Source organism: Lissotriton vulgaris, chromosome 7 (genome assembly GCF_964263255.1).
Source record: "Lissotriton vulgaris chromosome 7, aLisVul1.2, whole genome shotgun sequence".
Lineage (NCBI taxonomy): Eukaryota > Metazoa > Chordata > Amphibia > Caudata > Salamandridae > Lissotriton > Lissotriton vulgaris.
In genome coordinates, this window is record NC_141695.1 from 1,221,691,841 (window position 1) to 1,221,711,423 (window position 19,583).

General features: G+C 45.7%; 1 protein-coding gene across 1 annotated transcript in view; it reads left to right on the top strand.

The window, feature by feature from the left end:
* LOC147703282 (uncharacterized) overlaps positions 1 to 14,051 on the top strand; it is a 303,605-nt gene extending 289,554 nt beyond the window's left edge. Inside the window, exon 9 of the mRNA XM_086931733.1 lies at positions 13,856 to 14,051. The gene's annotated coding sequence lies outside the window, so the exon portion shown is untranslated. The remainder of the gene's footprint in view (positions 1 to 13,855) is intronic.
* Positions 14,052 to 19,583: the final 5,532 nt, after the last annotated feature.

The window sequence follows — 19,583 nt, forward strand, 5'->3', positions numbered from 1 at the left end:
AGGAGAATCACACTGCAGTGCTTGATTTATTTAATCCGGTAACACATTTCGACTCTGGACAGTGAACAAGACTGTTCGCAGTTGAAACAGGTTACCAGATTTATCAACAGGACTTCATCACCCAAAAAGAGCATGCCAGGAGGTGTGTTTGCTGAGAGGTGACCGCAGGCCACCTTCCCTTTATCTACCATTGGGGGATGTAGTCAACTTTACCTCCGAGGAACCTTTGGGCCCAAGAAGCCTACCTGGTTCCGCCTGTAAGTCCTATGCAATGGAATTCCTGAGAGCTGGTGGGAGGCCCACCCCCCTTTCTCCATCACTTTGCAAATGTGACTAGTACTTAAAAAAAACTTAAAAGTCCAAGAAAAAACAAAGGATACAGGGACATTATAGTTAGGAATTAGCATTTAATAAACCTTAGAAATTCACTGAAAATTCCACCTGTTTCAGGGATCTAATAGTTAGGAATTAGCATTAAAAAAACCTTAGAAATTCATAGACAAAAAACACAGGTTACAGTAACGTTACAGTTAGGCTGACATTTCACTCGTACAAAACCTGTGAAATGTAGGCATTATACTTACCTGAGCTAACTATAACTCGCGCTCCTGCAATGCACTGTTGATGATATCACATATTACATCACTCATAACATGGTCAATGACATCGCTGATGACATCTCAAATGACATGTAAACTCAGGGCTATGCACACAATACTTTATTGGGAAGGGCAACACAAATTTATTCTGCCTGCCCTTCTTGCTCACACTAGCATTACACTGGCTTAGTGAAGATCTCTATGACTTCCAAGAGCCACCACCACAATGGATCTTATGAATGTACACATCGTTTGTAATTAGCCATTGAGTTTCTGGTGGCCAACCACCAGACTTTTTTGTTTTTCAAAAACAAACTCCTAAATCAAGAGATTGGTTTAAAAAACAAGACACTAATAACTCTCACACCCTGGGAGATTTTTCCCAGAATGTAAATGTCATTTTTTTCCAGTTTTGGACCACAGAAAAATCAGACCCTTTGCTCTAAATAGGGCAGTTGGACTTATGTACTTACACTGATAGGATCTAGTCTATTGGAGTATTGGCGTAAGTTTTCCATCTGCTGCGCTTTCAGGGACACAGTTGTCATAAACTTGACCATCGACTCATCTCTAAATTGAACTGGTGAATCATCAGTTTGGTGGATAGGATTCTTCTCCCCCTTTGCTATCCAGTGGAATTAACTTTATTTAGTACAGCAATGCCCACACTTAAGAGCAAATATTATGAAACTGATTTGGTAGTGAAAGAGAACCAGGCAGAGAATTCAGACAATGCATGGCGATTATGTATTCCAAGGCTGCCTCAAGTGGAATACAAAACAATAATACCCAAGTGATTTAGATCAAAATACTTTGTTCTTTTGATTGTAAATACTGTCTTTTAGAGACCCTGTGGAAGTCAAAGGGGGCATGTAAGTAACATATAAGTATACAGAAAATTAGGTCCCTTATCCAACCTCCAGTTATCTGGAGCAGGCCTTTAGTCCAGCACATTACCTTCCTACACTTGGCTAGTTGAAGAGATAAGGCAGAATAGCATCTCACAGGAAGTTGGATATTCTTGTGGTACTCAAAAGAGCCACTAAGGGTGAGGTGCCAACCCTCTGGTATGCTACTAGGTGCCTTATTATGCAAAAATGTAATACATGTAGCATCAGCTACCAACCCAATAGCTGTAAATCCCAGCAGAATATAATACAAACATTGGAACATTACATTTTAGATGCCTGTGACTGCTGTTCATAGAAAGAATATTATTTGCAAGTAGCAAAACGTCAATGATCATATTTAATTGCTCTTCTTGGTCTCTATCTGGGAATTGCCTGGTACCTTATGGCTCCAATTTCAATAGGAAGTGCCTCTCTATATGGTGTGGTATGCTATGTAATATGTACAGTGGGCATGAATTTTCAATTACTTATGTAAATGTATGGAGTGTGGTACCAGCTTAACCAGACACAGTTTGTTCTTTGGCTCTCAGATGAGGATGAGCCATGGGTTGTTTACTGGTGTATGATGGGAGGGAATCCTCCGCAGCCCATGTCTAATCACCAGCTAGTACCTTGCCCCATCTACACACCTCACGGATTCCATCCCATCAGGCATCATAAACAATGTGAGCAGCACGGCATTCATCAGAGCATATGGCGATGCACCTCTCTTTCCACTGTGCGTGTAGATTCCAAGACCCATAACATAACGTGTATTTGTAAAGCGCACGTTCACCCAGAGGTCTCTTGGCGCTGAATAACAGATGTGTATTGTTACCCAACTCAATGGTACTCATTTTATCGACCTCAGATGGATGAAAGGCTGAGTAGACCCGCCGGGATTTTAACCTGTGACCATGAGGCTAAACACAGGCCCCTGTAGTGGATGCATTAGTCCACTGAGCCACCAGACTCTGCCCATGCAATAGAAAATGCACACATTTAGCCTGGGCATCATAAATATGCAGCTCAATGTCAGGAGTGGAAAACCACCTGTATTTTTTGTATATGTTTTTATTGATTTTATATTTATCTTTTTGTTCTCCACTGGCATGGCATCATCGTAATATATATTTTCCAGTCCACAAGAAGTATAATACCGCAATGCGGGGTCCCTCAGTGTAAGCAGCCTGTACAACAAAACGGTTACCTGCAGATGCTTAACATAAGGATCATGAAAATCAGATTGTGTCAATTATGCCTTTATGATTCCAAAATTAACATAATGGATAAACACAATACTAAAAATAAAAAAAATAAAACAGAAAAAAGCCATCAGCTCTGCTCAATCCCCTACGCCCAGCCCCATCAATTCTCAAAGTACATCAGGAGTCAGAACCTCAGAACACTCCAATAGGGAGTAATTACTCACGGCTGCAGCCAACAAGTGGCCTTCTGTCTAAGATGTAGTAGCATTGTCCTTGGGGGCAAGAATCACATTTAATCTGGCTTAAAACTAATTCCATTGCTCCATGACATTACATCTCCCATCCCGTGCTCTAGCATCTATCCAAACCAATAGCTCTGCATTTGCCCATGGAATCACATCCCTTTTCCAAACAATCACGGGAGGGACGAGTGCACTCCTCCATGCCATTGTGATACACCGTTTTGCTGATACCAATGTCAACATTTGGAGACCCATCAGCTGTGTCATAAAAGCATCTGACACGCAGGCAAACACTGTCTGCCAGAAGAACTCAGTTGTTGGACACAGCCACACCATTTGGAGGAAGTCTGGATTAACCTGTTGTAATCAGTGACACCTCTTCCCCGTGCTGGGGGAAACATTTTCTAGTCTGTCTGGAGAAAGGTATGCGTGACACAAATAATTAAATTGTGTAAATCTAAACCTCGCATTCGGCATATTCGTTTTTTGTTGAACCCAACCACCTCCTCCATGTGGAATCTTGTAATTCCCCATTCAATTTCTCGTCCCACTAGACCATGAGCCCCCGGAACCTCTCATCAGTACTGTGATCTTATAGTGCCCTGTATGTATATGAGATAGCCTGTCTGATGCCGGCCAATGTCAGCATCAGGTCTAGCTGACCTGCCATCTGTCAAGGGGTCCCCTCCAGTCTCCTCAGATTCCCCACCACTCCCCTCAGTGCAGCGTACCAAAGGAACTGTACTGGATCTAGTCTGCCTCCGGCCATCAAGTGGTCAAAAGTTCAGATACTACCATTCGCTATTATATCCCCCAATCTCCAACCCAGCAGCTGTACAAGAGTCCACCGGGAAGGTCCTAGTTAAGCGTCTGCTCTGTAGGAGGGGTCAGAGTGTCAAGCCAGGCATATAAGGGATATTGCATTTTCCCCAAAATATACATTTCTTCCAAGTCCACGCTGGAATATTGGTGACTTCAGTATGGGGGGAAGTCAAGAGCCACTCCAAGGGTGAGCAGGCCCTTAAAGCGCCTGCAAATCGCTGTTCTGGGTTGGCCTCATTTTATTATCCCTCAGAGGGCCGTCTGGGGTTGGGCTGCGGCATAAAAGGACTTGTAACTGGGAGCTTCCAACCCACCATCCTCTAGTGTGGCAAGTAACGTCTCTAGTTTCCCTGTATGCCTTTTATTTGTCCAGATCAATTCAGCCAATAACCACCGAAGGTCCACAAAGAAGGCTCTCTTTAAAATCACCTGCATACGGGAGGCGCAGAAGCACTAAAATGTTAGCATTGGACACTCTCCCCTTAGGTGATAAAGGTTGTTGTGTCCAGAAAGGCAGCAATTGTTGCATCGGGGATCATGCCCTACCCAGGTTACCCTCCACCAGATCCTGTCATACTTCCATAACTATGGGGCATCAGGGGTCTGCAATAATGGGAATAGACATCATTTCCCCCAGTTAATTTTCAGCCCGTATATTCGGCCAAAGGTGTCTAAAGTCAACATTCACCTGGGAGATTGGAATGGTCCGCTTGCAAATATTTTATCATGTCATCCGTGTAATGGAGACTATGTTAGGATAGCCTCCAACGGAATATCCTTAGCCATGCACTCCCTTATGAAGCATGAACGCCAGTGGCTCCATGGCCAGGGCAAAGAACAGAGGGACATGGACTCTCATGATGGTGCCTCTCTCAATCCTGAACCTGTCAGAAACGAGCCTCCTACTGCGTACTGTAGAGATGGGTAGTTCATACAACACCTGTGTCCAGTTACAAAAATCCTGGAGGGTGTTTAGTATTTCAACAATTTACCCTGTCAACATTTTAGGTTACTAGGAACATATCTTTTTTTTCCCATTAAAACTTTCTGCCACATCAAATAATTATTTCAATTCTTGGGAAAGGTAAACCAGCATAGGGGTGAATGTGGAAATTAGGAGACTGCCAGAAGGTTATGTTCATTGATACGGTAGGAAATTATTTTGAATCAGTCAATTACGTCAATCCTGTAAACAGAGCTGTTAAAGGACACTCAACGTGCCTTTACTTTTAAACTAAATAATCATATCAAACAAATCTATAAAATCCATCATAAACCTTTCTTGGTGATGTATGCTGTTGTTTAACCACGTTGCCAATATGTTCCTCCCCCATCCTTCCTCAGTAGACTGAATCACTGTACATCAGGCCAGAAATGTTGACACTGAAATCATCAGCTAATAAAAACAAATCATTAGCACAGTATTATTACGCACCCGGCCAGCCTTATGTCTATGACAGACACATCTGACAGCTGAATGAAATGGATAGATTGAGAAGTTCTAAAATAATGTCTGTGAAAGTTGTCATGCAAGATCATTTTTCCAAGGGTAATTTGTAATCTAGTACACTGTTTTAATACTTACAAGTCCAGCTTTAGGAAAGAGTGTGCAGCAACACAGTGCAAATGGTGAAGCCACCTTTACCTCTAACCAAAAGTTGAAAGTGCAACTAAAATAAATGATGGATTACTTCTATATGTTAAGGTGTGGTGATCTATGACCATTAGAGAAAAATAAGAACAGTGACCCAACAACATTATCTAGTTTCGATTATCCTTCAAAATACTGTAGTAAAGTTGGATGTGCTGGTAAGGTAAAAATGTGTTATGGGGTATTATTATATTTAATTCCATTGTTGTCTTTGCACACCACCCAAAGTGTGCATTGTCACTCCTCCATAAAGAGGCAGAGTCGACATGTTTCAGAACTACAACATATATCCCTCTCTTCACAACTAGCAAGTGTCCCAGTTTGTAAGTGCCCAGATGGTAAGGGAAGGTGTGCTTTAGCATTCGAAAGGAAACTGTGAAAATGAGCTATATTCCACAAGTAATGTATGCACTGCTCCTTTTTCCATAGGACAGAAAGGTCTAATATATAGAAGAGTAGGATAAAAGGCTTAGTTTGGTCAAAAACTGGTTGTCAACTGGAGGTTAACACCAGACAAGTGTGGTTGAGATGTGAAAAATGACACCATGATACTGTTCACAACATTCAGTGTGATCTTCAACTACCCCAGGCAGAGAGCTGGCTAACTGAGATTGAATGGCTGGTGTAATCACACCAGAAAGAGCAGTCATCTCGTCTTGTGCCTGACTGCCAATGTAAAGCTTGCAAGCATTTCTCTAACCAATCGCAGGGCAATTTTCATCAACTAATCGAGCTTCACCACTCTTTCACATCAGACATTGATCAGATCCAATTAGTTTGTTCAGATAGTTAAAAACACCTAATAAAATAAAAAAGGCAACAACAACGTATATACACTGTTCTAAATGAATAATACATCATTTCAAATGTTCAATGAATACCAAACTAAAACAAAAAATGTTTATACCTGCTAGAAATGGTTCAAAGTCTTGACATCTCCTATTTTGCATAATCATTTCCCTCAGGCAAGTGGTATGACGTGACCTTTTATACAAATCAAACCACGTGACATTATACAAATTCCATATTATATAGATTCAAAATGATATGTTTTTTTTGTGAACTGCAATCACTTGATGTTACCTACATGCCATGTAAAGACATAGATTAAATACCATAACATTCCGTAATATAACACACATAAAGTTGCTGTTTAATGGCCATCACAACAACATCAGGGTTCTGCTGATCAATGGGTGTTTGACTCACAATCAAAGGGAATAAATCACGTGTGTCAGTTTTCCAGAGCCCCATGTCTCCGTCAAGGAGCCCCTCATCCACACTAACAAAGGGTGCAGTTTATGTTTATTCCCCGTTCGCCTGAGTTCTCCAGGTAATCTGCTGTCCTCCACCAGGAGGGAGACTGTTTGGTTTATGGCAGCCTTGAGTGATAGGTGGATGGTGAAAAGTGTGAGTTAAAATTACCACAGTTCCCATAGGAAGTATTTTATTAGTCAGAAAAGGGATAACATTAAAAAGGAATAAAAATGGAGCTTTAGTTGACGTGTTAGTGATCCAGAGCCCCTAGTGGTTGGTTGACCTGTTTTGCCCTAGGTCACCCTTGTGATTCTTGGGGTCTTCATCAGGATCAGTGTGAGAATGACTTTTTGGGGAGATCACTCAGTGTGTGTAAGTAGATTGACTTACCACGCTTCGTCAGCTAGCTTGATTTCTTAATCTCTGACGTTGTGTTATAGGTCCTGTCTCTGCCCATAACTGTGGAAGACAGAAAAACAGAAACATACACTACATTCTTGTTACATGTAATGATAGCTTCTGTCTTGCCCAATGTGGTGCGACAATGAAAACAACCTGGTTAGGAGCAGGGGTGGTGTTATCCATCTTCAGCACATACAGACTTTACTAATCTTGCCAAGGATTTGTGAATATTCTATTTATGTATCCCATGTTGTAATGTGTCCTCTGGGAGCCTCATGAATTGTTGTTGGAAACAACGGTGTCATCATCAATGAAGCTGTGTTTGACTAGGGTGGCTAGAGCAAAGTGAAAAGGGAGCATGCATGCAGCATCCTCGATGCTTGGTTGATGCCCCGGTTACTTACCGGTAATCTTCATTACTCCGAGTATAGTCTTCCTCGCCACATGACTTACATAGTGAGCTTCAGCTCCACGACAGAACCCTCCAAAGTAAAAAAAGCCTCCCACCCCCTCCCAACATGGCCGACCAGTCACCCCTGACCTCTATAAGAGGCGGGCCGGCCCAACCAACAGCCTGAACCACCAAGCAAACAATGAAGCCGATAGCCAGACAGGTAGGGAACTCATGTGGCGAGGAAGACTATACTCGGAGTAATGAAGATTACCGGTAAGTAACCGGGGCATTACCTCCTCGTTAGTCTTCCTCGCCACATGACTTACATAGTGAGCAAATACCCAAGCCAAAAGGCTTCATTGACCACCAGAAGAACAACACCACACGGTGATGCAGATAAACCAACACAAGGTTTATTCAGTACAATGCAAAGAAAACAGGAATTACAGCAAACCTGAATCAAGACACAAAGAAAAGGCCATCAAGGAGCCACAGCTCCCGCACTCAGTACGGCCCCAGCGAAGTCCCCAGGGTGAGACCCACCAAAGACAACGCGATAGTGTTCCATGAACATGTGGGGGGACGACCACGTCGCCGCCCGACAAATCTACTCAGTGGAGACACCCTTGAAGGAGGCCCAGGACACAGACACACTCCTAGTGGACCGACCCTGGACCCCCGCCGGTACCACCGAACCCAGTGATGCATAGGAAAGGACGATAGCCTGTTTAAGCCAGCGACTCAAGGTGGAAAGAGAGGGCTTGTGGCCAGAATGAACGGGACCGAAAGTCACGAATAGGCTATCACACCGGGAAAGGGAAGACGTGCGCTCAAGATAAACTAAAACAGCACGCCGGACATCCAGCAAGGACAAGGAAGGGTCCGTGTCGGGAGGGAAAGAAGGCAATGACACCTCCCGAGACCGGTTCACCAGGGATGGAACCTTGGGGAGAAAACGGGGGTCATGCCGGAGAAGTAACCTGTCAGGCAAAACCCGCAAGAAGGGAGGGGAGCGGAGGAACGAACCCAGCTCGCCCATCCGCCCGGCAGACACCACGGCCACCAGGAAAACCACCTTAAAGGTGAGAAACCGCATAGCCACCGAGGCCAGGGGTTCAAAGGGAGGACCCTGAAGGGCTCATAGAACGAGAGGGAGATCCCAAGGGCGAGACAGGCAGAGCGTCCTAGGGCGACAGAGAAAACAACTCCGGAGCAAACGAGCCACCAGGGAATCCAGCCCGTCGAAATCTGGACTGCGGAAGGCCCGCAAGGCCGCCCACTGGGCCCTCAGGGAAGAAGGGGCCAAGCCCAAGGAAAACCCCTCAGCAAGGAAATCCAAGACCCGCAAGGGATCCACGGAGGCGGGGTCAGCACCCTGCAGACCGCACCAACGCGAGAAAGAAGCCCAGTGCCGGGCATAGGATGATAAGGTGGAAGACCTGCGGGAGCCCTGCAGCAAATCCACTACTCCAGAAGAACAACCCCGAGCCAGCAGCGTCACCCGCTCAAGAGCCAGGCCTGCAGATGGAGCCGGCGCAACACCGACTCCGGGAGCGGGGGGCCCCTCAAAGGAAAGGGAAGATCCGGGATCGGCCAGTAGGCCTGAACCGCCAGCTCGCAAAGGAGAGGGTACCAGGGGTGGCGGACCCAGCCGGGAACCACCAGAAGCACCCTGGCTCTGTCCAAGCGAATCTTGCAGAGGACCCGGGGAATCAGTGGGAACGGGGGAAATGCGTACAGAAGACCGGAGGGCCAAGTGAATGACAGAGCATCCACACGCCATACCCCCGGAACCGGGAGGAGAGAGCAGAACTTGGGTAGGAGGGCCGAGTCCCCGTCCGCGAACAGATCCACCAGCGGCAGACCGAAGCGAGACACCAGGCGTTGAAACACCACCGGAGTCAGGGAGAGACAAGGCAACGATGAAAAGATCCGACTCAGTCGATCCGCCTCCACATTGTCGGACCCCGGGAGATAGACAGCCCGAAGAGACAGGTCCGACGACTCCGCCCAAGACAACAACTCCTGAGTCATCAACCAAAGGGAGCGAACCCTGCACCCCCCCTGACGGTTGACATAGCTCCTCACAACCTGGTTGTCCGTCCTGACCAAGACATGGTGACCCCGTAGAGAAGGAGCAAAATGACGGCAGGCCAGGAGGACTGCCTTCAACTCCCGATAGTTCGAGGAGCAGCGCGACAGAAGGAGATCCCAACGACCCTGGATCGACCCTGCGCCCAAGGTCGCCCCCCAGCCGAGGAGACTGGCATCGGTCGTGACCACCCTGGACGGGGACACCAAGAAAGGAAGACCCTCGGAGAGGTGAGAGTCCACCAACCACCAACCCAACTCCGAACGAAGCTGAGGGAAAACCGGGACTAGGAACTCGTAATCCTCCGAGCGTGGATCCCAGAAGGATAGCAGATGGTTGACCAAGGGATAAAGGTTGAGGCGAGCCCAGGGGAGCACATTTATGGTCGCCGACATCAGGCCCTGAACTCGCAGCCAGAGGCGAACCGGGGCAGAACCCCGAGCCAGAAGGGACCTCAGATCCCGCCACAAAGTGTCCCGGCGACCCAGAGGCAAGAACACCTTCCCCAGCACCATGTCCAGATGACCCCCAATGAAGGCCAAGTCCTGAGTGGGTGACAGATGTGACTTCCGCTCGTTGATCAGGAAGCCGTGGGAGGAGAGGACCTCGCAGACCCGTCCGACGTGCAGCATCCCCTTGGAAAAAGAAGAGGCAGATATTAACCAATCGTCCAGGTACGGAAAAACCCTGATCCCCTCCTGGTGAAGGATACCCACCAGGGGAGCCAGGATTTTAGTAAACACCCTCGGGGCAGATGACAAGCAAAACGGAAGTACCTGGAACTGATAGTGGGAACCTCCAACGCAGAACCTGAGGAAGGACTGAGAAACCGGATGGATCGGGACATGGAGGTAGGCGTCGAGGAGATCCAGCGAAGCCACCACCTCGCCCTGCACCAGAAGAGCCAGAATTTCCTGCAGAGAGATCATCTTGAATTTAGTATGAGGAATATAAGAATTCAACCATTTTAAATCCAACAGAGGGCGGAAATCCCCAGACACCTTCCTCACCAGAAACAGGATGGAGTAGACGCCCGAACCCCTCTGTGAGGGAGGGACCAGGCGGATGGCCCGTTTGGCAAGCAAGTCCTGAACTCTGGCCAGCAAGGCCCGTCTCTTGACCAGGGAGGAAGGCAGGGGCGTAGCGAGGAAAAAATCCGGAGGAGGGGAGGAGAAGGTGATGGAGAACCCTTCCTTCACAATCCGAAGAGCCCAAAGATCCGTGACAGACTCCTCCCAGGCCGGGAGGAAGTGGCGGAGACGTCCCCCCACAGGGAACACCCCGGAGGGAGACGGCCGAAAGTCAGGATTTAGGGGCGGCAGAGGGAGCGGCAGCCGCCGGCTGAGACCGGGATTTGTTGAAGTAAGGGGCGCCCCGGCCACGACCCCTTCCACGAAAGGGCGCGCCGCCCTTACCCCTGGAAGATGAGGAGAAAATCCGGCCGCGACCCGGGAAGCGGGACCCAGATGATTTGATGGGAGCCAGCAACTTGCGGTCCTCAGCCGATTTCTTAATCATAACCTCCAGAGGAGGGCCAAACAGCTTAGCCCCAGAAAACGGTATCTTCATGAGCAGAGCCTTCTGGGCCACCTCCGTCTTCCAATGCCGCAGCCAGATCTGACGCCGGGCCTGTATCGCCGCACCCCCAGCGGCAGCCGCCGCACCCAGAGTGTCAAAGGAGATGTTCGACAGGAGGCGCGTCTGCTGTTCCATCAAGGCCAGCGTTGGCACAACATCAGCCCCCTGATCCAGGAGTTCACCCAGGGACTGGAATTCCTTCGACAAAGACTGCACAGTGCAAGACAAATAGGCTGAGGCCCTGATGGCGAAATTAGCCGCAGCATAAGAATGCTTAGCAGCAGCCTCCACGCGTTTGTCCACAGGGTCAGAGGGGGAGGCGTCCTCCGAAATTATGGAACCCTGGGACGACAGACCCACCACCAGAGAGTCTACCTTCACCGCTGGAGGGAAGTCCCGAGTGAACTCCTCAACAGCGTAACGCTTCGCCAGATATCGCGGAAAGGACTGCTTATCAACATCCAGCCACTACCCCTCGATGACCTTCTTGATAGACGCATGAAGTGGAAGGGAGTCCGGAGCCTTGCGCTGATACTGGACAAAGAAATCCTCGGAAGCCTCCTCCGCCGCAGGAGGCGGGAAGGCCAAGTTATCTTTGATGTGGGCAAGGACCTCACGAAGCTCCTGACCCTGGATGTAACGGCCATGGAGATCCTCATCCTCCCCCTCTGCATCCGAGACAGGAGTGGGGTCCCTGCGTGGACGTTTCGGCGAGGAAGGGCTCTGTGCATCACGCAGCGCAAGGGCATCAGCCACTGCCGACTGGATCATCAATTGCAGGGACTGAGCCGAAAAGGGTAATGCAGACATGGAGTCAGTCACCTGACCTGCCGTGACAGAATCTTGATCCATAGTGCGAGAGCAAACACCACCAGTCAAAGAAGCGGAGAAACTCAAGGGCCCCCCGGCGCAGGGAGCATAATATATCCGCCAGAGGACACAGCTGCAAGCCCTAAACCTCACACGCCGCACCTGGAGCGAGACCCCGCCCCCAAAAGGCAGGTTGTGTCTCGGGCCAATCAGAGCGCGGCACAGAGCCACGGGCCGTAGGCTAGAAAACCCCCAGACCGGCGGCAGCGTCCAGCGCTGAAAATCCACTCCTCCTGCACAGCGCAATGGTGGGGGAAGAGACCAGGACGGCCGGTGACAGGTAAGCGCTGCAAGCCCCCCTTTCACCCGGCCCGTCGGACCCCGGGAGATCGAGGCGCGAGGCCGTCTCCAGACGCCCTACCAGCCCCGAGCGGGGAGCGGCCACGGGGAACACAGACACCAGGATTGATGCAGGCACTAACCCCGGGACGCGCAGGCTAGATGCGGCACTCAACCACCCCAGCCGGTCCCGCGTTTCGCAATCCGGGGAGAGGAATTTTTTTTTTTCGGCGGCCGCCATAACAAGCGACCGACACCTCCTCCCACAAAACCCCAGGGGTCAGTGCCGGTCCCCAGAGCCCGACAAACGGGCGAGGACCACAAAACACAAAACGACCGGGATCAGGAAAAGGGTGAACACCCCAACTCCCCTGCCGCCCACCCCCCCCCTCCAAGAGCCCTGGCACGCTAAAGCAGCACCTAACCTGTCCCACAGGACTGGGGGAAGGAAGAGGGGGAGGGGGTTAAGGTCCCAGGTCCCAGGGTCCGCTAAGGCAGGACCTCCAACCCAAGACCCATGGACCAGCTAGAGCAGGTCCCAACCTTACCTTACAGCGCCTCTGGAGAGAATCGCGCAGAACAAAAAAAACAGGCTGTTGGTTGGGCCGGCCCGCCTCTTATAGAGGTCAGGGGTGACTGGTCGGCCATGTTGGGAGGGGGTGGGAGGCTTTTTTTACTTTGGAGGGTTCTGTCGTGGAGCTGAAGCTCACTATGTAAGTCATGTGGCGAGGAAGACTAACGAGGAGGTAATTCAGAGTAATTCAGAGTAAAGCACAGCTTCCCATCTTAGCACGCAAATGTTAGGTGATTACACACCCCACTGTCAACAGCGGACTATCGCACTAAGGCAAGGAAAATATATGCCTTGACTGTCTCCAATCTTTTTCCCCACCTTATCTAAGCAAAACTGCAGGGTAGAGGTGTCCCTGGGAGGCGGCGTTTTGTGAATCAATATAACCTCTCCAGTGCTGGGACAGACAGAACACTGCCCTGTTCGTAAAGGTTGGGAAGGACTGAACACACGCTTTTATGAGCGGGCTGTCACTGTAGAAAGCCACTTATAGACTGAAGAGTCTCAGGGCAACTTCCAAGTGTGTGCGCCCGTAATTGGGTGAAGCCTATATGATGATGTTTATCAGAGACCAGAGTCAAACTCACTAACAAGCTAATTTCATAAGTGCTCATGACCCAAAGACCACTCATTTACAGGTGTGCATTCACAGGGCTAGAGAGTAAACTAATAATGACAATCTCTTCAGTAGGCAGCATGCACACTACCACTACAAGACATCTATCAATCTAAACAAATACAAAGGCTGGTATATTAATTTTCAGATCAGGACATATTCCCTAAGATATACTGTTAAAAATGCCCCTCTGAACTGTAATTCCCTGTCCAATGCATCAACTTGGTGAGGGGCAAAATGATGCCAGCTTATGTTGGCACACCATGCACAAAGAAGTCTTCTATCACAGCATAGATTGGTTTTACAGTGATCTGCTTAGTGGGGTTTGCATTTCATTCATCCAGGAGTACATTTTTCAGCATTGTCTGTTTTTCTCTCTTGCAGGGTAGCACTGCCCCCGGTCTTTATGCTACTTGATGAATTCTGCAACAACGCTGATTGGCGGAAACAGTCACTTTCCAACTTTCTACACAAGGGATCATCTTCTATTTCTCCGACTTAACACGTTATTCTCTAGGAACCTCTTGTGATTCTGCTATTCCTTGTGTCACTCTGCCAATAAAGTAGAAAGAGCATCACAGCCCCTGACTCGTCTCCATCATTTATTAGATGTAGGAGGATAGACTGAACAGCCAGAGACTGCAAATGAGAACAGACTTTGGTCTTTTGCAGACACCTTGCTAAATATCACAATCAGTGGTAAGAAACCATCCAACAAATCATGGTTATTCTGCACTGGTAGTTGGAGGCAGGAATTCTTCTGCCAGTTCCAGCTCTACAGGCATTGTTGGGGTCACTTTGGGGCATATTATCAAGGAACTGCGCTATAATTATCGCCACTTTAGTGGCAGAAAACTGCTGCTAAAGCGACGATAATTGGCTTGATAATATGCCGTAGAGAATTCCCATAGAAGCCCATGTTCTGGTGTGAATGCTAAAGCGGCGATAATTATAACGCCATGCTTGATAATATGCCCCCAGGGGACTTACTGATCAAAGCACCTTTACAATACTAACACAGCTACTGAGGGGATTCTGAGCCAATTGCACACCAGGAAATACATTCGACCAGCACCACACAGCCAATAGGACCGGCCTTCACACTGTTTATCAGTAAATACGTTAGTTAAAGTAATGTAAATCTAGCTGCCAAATAAAACACACATTATGTTATGGGTCCTAAAGTGAAGCGATTAACATAGTGATCTTGGCATAAAGCAGATGAATCCAGGATAAAATAAACAGTGCCTAAAACGAGATGAGGCACTTTTATCATGTGTGTATTAACATAGCAAACTTAAAAGAGGCACTGCTTTAACTGTCTCCGTGCCAATCAAAAAAGAATGACATTAACCACACCTATTTTCATCAAAATCTAGATATTCAAATCAAAATCTTTTGATCATGACAAAATGTAGCACATCATACGAATACACTATCCCCCACATGCATCATTGTTTCATTTTGCACTTCCTAATTTGCGATTTTTAGGGAATCGCAAATTAGGAAATGCAAAATGGGATGCATGTACATTTGTGCAAAATATTTGAGAATCGGTAAAAATCGCAATTTTTACCGATTCTCAAATATTATGCGAATTCCAAAGTGCGAATTCGCACTTCCCATTGTTAATGCTTTTCATGGGTGCTGGGGGGGGTCCAAAGAACCCCCCCCTGCACCCCATAAATGTATTTTTCGCATCATGTTACACACACACATGTCCTAAGGACATGAGTGTCCGTAACATGACTGCTTAAAAAAAGCATTTTAAAGCATTTTTACACCTTTTTCCAAATTTACAGAGTGGTTCAACCACTCGGTAAATTTAACCCCCTAATTGCGAATTCGCAATTTGAAAAATATTCATGCATTGCTTTTAAGAAATCGCATATTTGCGATTTCTTAAAAGCAAATGCAATTTTAGAAATCGCAAAAATGATGCAAATTCTAAAATTGAATGATGCATTCCAAAAAGCTATTTTGGAGTCGCAAACGGCCGATTTTAAGGAATCGCACCGTTTGCGATTCCAAAATAATTTGATGCATGTGGGGGATTGTTTTTACCAAGTGTGCACTATGATAGCAACTGCATGACTTCTAATTGTTACATTATATCTGTAGACAGCCAGGTGAACGCATGTACAACGCCATATTATTTCCAATAAATTCCAAACATCCAGCTGTTACCAGAGGAATAAGAAAAGGACGAAGAATTAGACCGTGAAAAAGTAACATGGGTTCTAAAAATAGGCTGAACAACAGCATAAAAGCACAGCCGCCTCCATGAAATACTTTTTTGCAAGTAGAAAACAGTACAAATGAGCATAAAAACCAAGAAGGCATTGCCACTGTAGCATAAAATATTTAACTCTAACGTTATATTTTCATATTAAAAGTGAAAGGCTTCACCTTCCGCATGAAGGAATAGCATTTATGTTAATTAAAAAAAAGACAGTGCCTAAGATACGAACACGAGGCGCTTTTACCATCAGTGCAATAGCGCTGCAACATCGACAGAGGCACTTGTTAACAAGTCTGCTTGCAAAGTTATTAAACAAGACGAAGCATCCTGACAGATAGCTGCTATTGAAAGTCAAACATTCAGCGGGTGATGGAGCAAGCCATTTTGGAAAGTATCAGTACTCATCTATCACCCACTCCGAGATGCCCTTCGGGTTGAACGTGAGCTTTGTTTACATAGATTTAGGTAAAGTCCGACACAGTTACGTTTTCACGAGTACTTCGCCTGGACTAATGTGTAAACTGAAGCAACCGTTTGCTGCAAAAATACATGTTTTTGTAAACAGTTTCAAATAGTGAGCTATACTGTTGCTAGTAACATGCCATATATCACAACTGACTTTAACAAATTACATCTTAAAACATGGTTGTTCTCTAAATTGCTCCAAGTGTTTCCTCCTTTCCTCTTGAGGTAAACTTAGAAATGTCTATTTCATTTAGCTCCCAAAAAACGTTGGTTCACATGCGCTTTACACATTTTATTAATAATTACAGTAACATTATCAAATGTGTATAAATCTACTGATACAATTATAGTACGATCATCGGGCCATATTATCAAGAAAGGGCGATACATTATCGCCGCTTTTATCGGCAGGAAACTGACGATAAAGCGGTGATAATATGCCCTTGTGAATTTCCATAGAAGACCTGGCAAACACCAGAACCTGGGCTTCTATGGGAATTCACAGCAGCATATTATCACGCCCATTATCGCCGCTTTATCGGCAGTTTCCTGCCGATAAAAGCGGCAATAATGTATCGCCCTTTCTTGATAATATGGCCCATCGTTTGCTAGAGAGGATTCGCCTAAGTGCGTGGAGTACAAGATGGTAATGTACATCAGAGTTAGGAGAGCATTTCAACTCCATGTTCATTCATTAGGTTGTTCATAGGTAATTTGGAGTAATCCTTTGTTCTCCTGATAAACATTTGTATAAAACGAATAACTGCGGGGCATATTATCAAGCCTGTGCGCTAAAATTATCGCCGCTTTATCGGCCGAAAACGGCCGATAAAGCGGCGATAATGGGCTTGATAATATGCTCTGTGGAATTCCAATCAAAGCCCATGTTAGATGTCTTCACATCTAACATGTGCTTCGATTGGAATTCCATAGAGCATATTATCAAGCCCATTATCGCCGCTTTATCGGCCGTTTTCGGCCGATAAAGCGGCGATAATTTTAGCGCACAGGCTTGATAATATGCCCCCAAATTTGTAATTTTCACACTTTTCAGACTACTGAGAAAAGTAAAAGCTTATTTATAGTGATAACAGTTATTAGCTAAAAAAAGTGGTTTTAGTAATAATTTACGAATGTCCATGTAAAAGTTTGGGAATTATACAGAGTGCAGCGTGGACTGGGGAGATTTTCCATCACATGGACAATTCGGGAGAATATGACACCACTTTCCCAATTTGGGGAATGCAATTAAATAATGTAGGGTGCTAAGCCTGAGCCTCATTAAATAAAACCTTTGCTGAGTATTCCTTACCATAATAAGATATGGTTGTGTAGTCATAGAAAAAGGGCGCTCACAGCAAGAGGTAATACTTCGTTTTGAGCTTTCCTCTGCCTCTCGCACCGATTCCATAGAAGCAATAAACCGTGTTTTCAGCTCTTTTTTACTGTAACCCTGTATAGATGAAGGCTCTTTTTGGTCTAGAGCTACCTTGCAACCTTTTAAGAGGGTGTAGATATACTCTAGCCAAGGTATTTTTCTACTATTGTCAAGGGCCAAACAATCCATAATTAGGTCCTTTGAAAACTTTGTCTCTTCTTTCATCTATATCCCATGCCATAGGGTAAGTCCTGCTATACATGTAAGATCGCTAATGTAAGGAGTGGACAATTCCTTATGGACTATATAATTAGCTGTGGAGCTTGGGATTGACATCAAACATTTAAAGAACTTATTCTCTTGGGTTTGTAAAGTGGTAGTTTTGGCCCTACCCAATTTGGCTGGCCCGTAGCATGCGGTTGTGATGGATTTACATCTATATAGGGCAAGGATTTCCATTATTGGTTTATTTCCTATTTTTGTGGAAAATCTAAATATGCCCTTGATTGTTCGTAGACATTTCAGATTAGATAATTCTATATGTGAACCCCAGGTACCATTCCTACTGAACAGTATGCCCAAGTATGTAGAACTTGAGACTCTATTAATTATAGTGCCGCCCAAATGATGCTGTATATTCTTCACTCCTTCATACAAATCTTTTTGAAAGATGCAACTGTAAATCTTTTTCAGTCATGAAATGTGTACATTTTTCTATTAGACATTGCAGGCCATTCACCGTCCTTGAGATCAGGACAGCGTTGTCCACCTATTATAGTACTGGGGTGGGACAGGCACCGATCCTACCTTTAAGTTTTGTAAAAAGGAGTCAACATATTTATATATAATGAAAATAAAAGAGGAGCTAAAATGCAGCCATGTCGTATCCCGCGGGTTAACCTAAAATTTGGGGTACATTCACCCTTTTTACCAAACCGCACTCTAGATGTTAAAAGGGCATAAATCTGGGATAGGTAAATACCAATGTCATTGGGGGCGCATAACTCATCCAACGTTTTCCATAGTTTGGCATGGTTAACCAGGTCAAAGGCGCTGGTTGGGTCAACAAAACTGGGATGTAAAGCCCCTTCCTGGGCTAGGGTATATTTTCTTACCAATAAGTCCAGGTTCACACATTGTTCCACTGTCCCAATACCCCTTCTAAAACCAAACTGGGCCTTGGTTAGGATGTTGTTCTATAAATTAAGTCAAACTCTATGGGAACTGAAGTAATTCAAAGCATTGGAAAACATTTTCATATGGATCTTCAAATTGGACATGGTGGAAACTGTTGCCTTTACTTAAAGGTAGAAAAACACTATTTGGATTTTCAACAATATCTACGTACTTTACGACCACTGTGCTTTAAATGGAAACTTTATAGTCCTTCCCCCATCTCAATTTGCACTAATAGAAATACTTTAAATTAGTTACCATCATTAAAAACTTCTGCTAAAGAATTATGTGAAGTAGAAATAATATTAAAGACAATTTTGTTTGGAAAAATGTAAGGCCTGGCACATATTACACAAACAGTGTTTCAGAGCTCAATATTTAATCAAAAGACAACAGTTAGCTAATAATATATTTTTTAGTGTGAAAGGTTTTCTTATATGCTAAAAATCAGATGAATACCTGTTGCAGTTCACAGGCAAATAAAGGTCTGCCATACAAAACAAAATGTAATTTACATTAAGGGATATTTAAAAGAAAAACAGGGAAAATTATTAAGAACGTCTTCTCAGTTCAGGCATGCCTTAAGTATCAATAATTCAATGCAAACTACCAGCAAGCTAAAGAAACACCACAAAAGTAAGCACATGGTCCTGGGCGGATTTTGTGAACTTTTTAGTGAAGGAAATGTTGAAAAGTGGCTTATTTATTAGTGGTAAATATGCATCTACCATTTGCAATAAGGCCACTAACATGGTCGAGGGTTCAGCATAGGTCTCAATAAATTATTCCCAAGCTCCACCTTTGGTTGCTTGGCTGCATGCAGGCAGGCTTAACTTGGGAGACAGGAATGT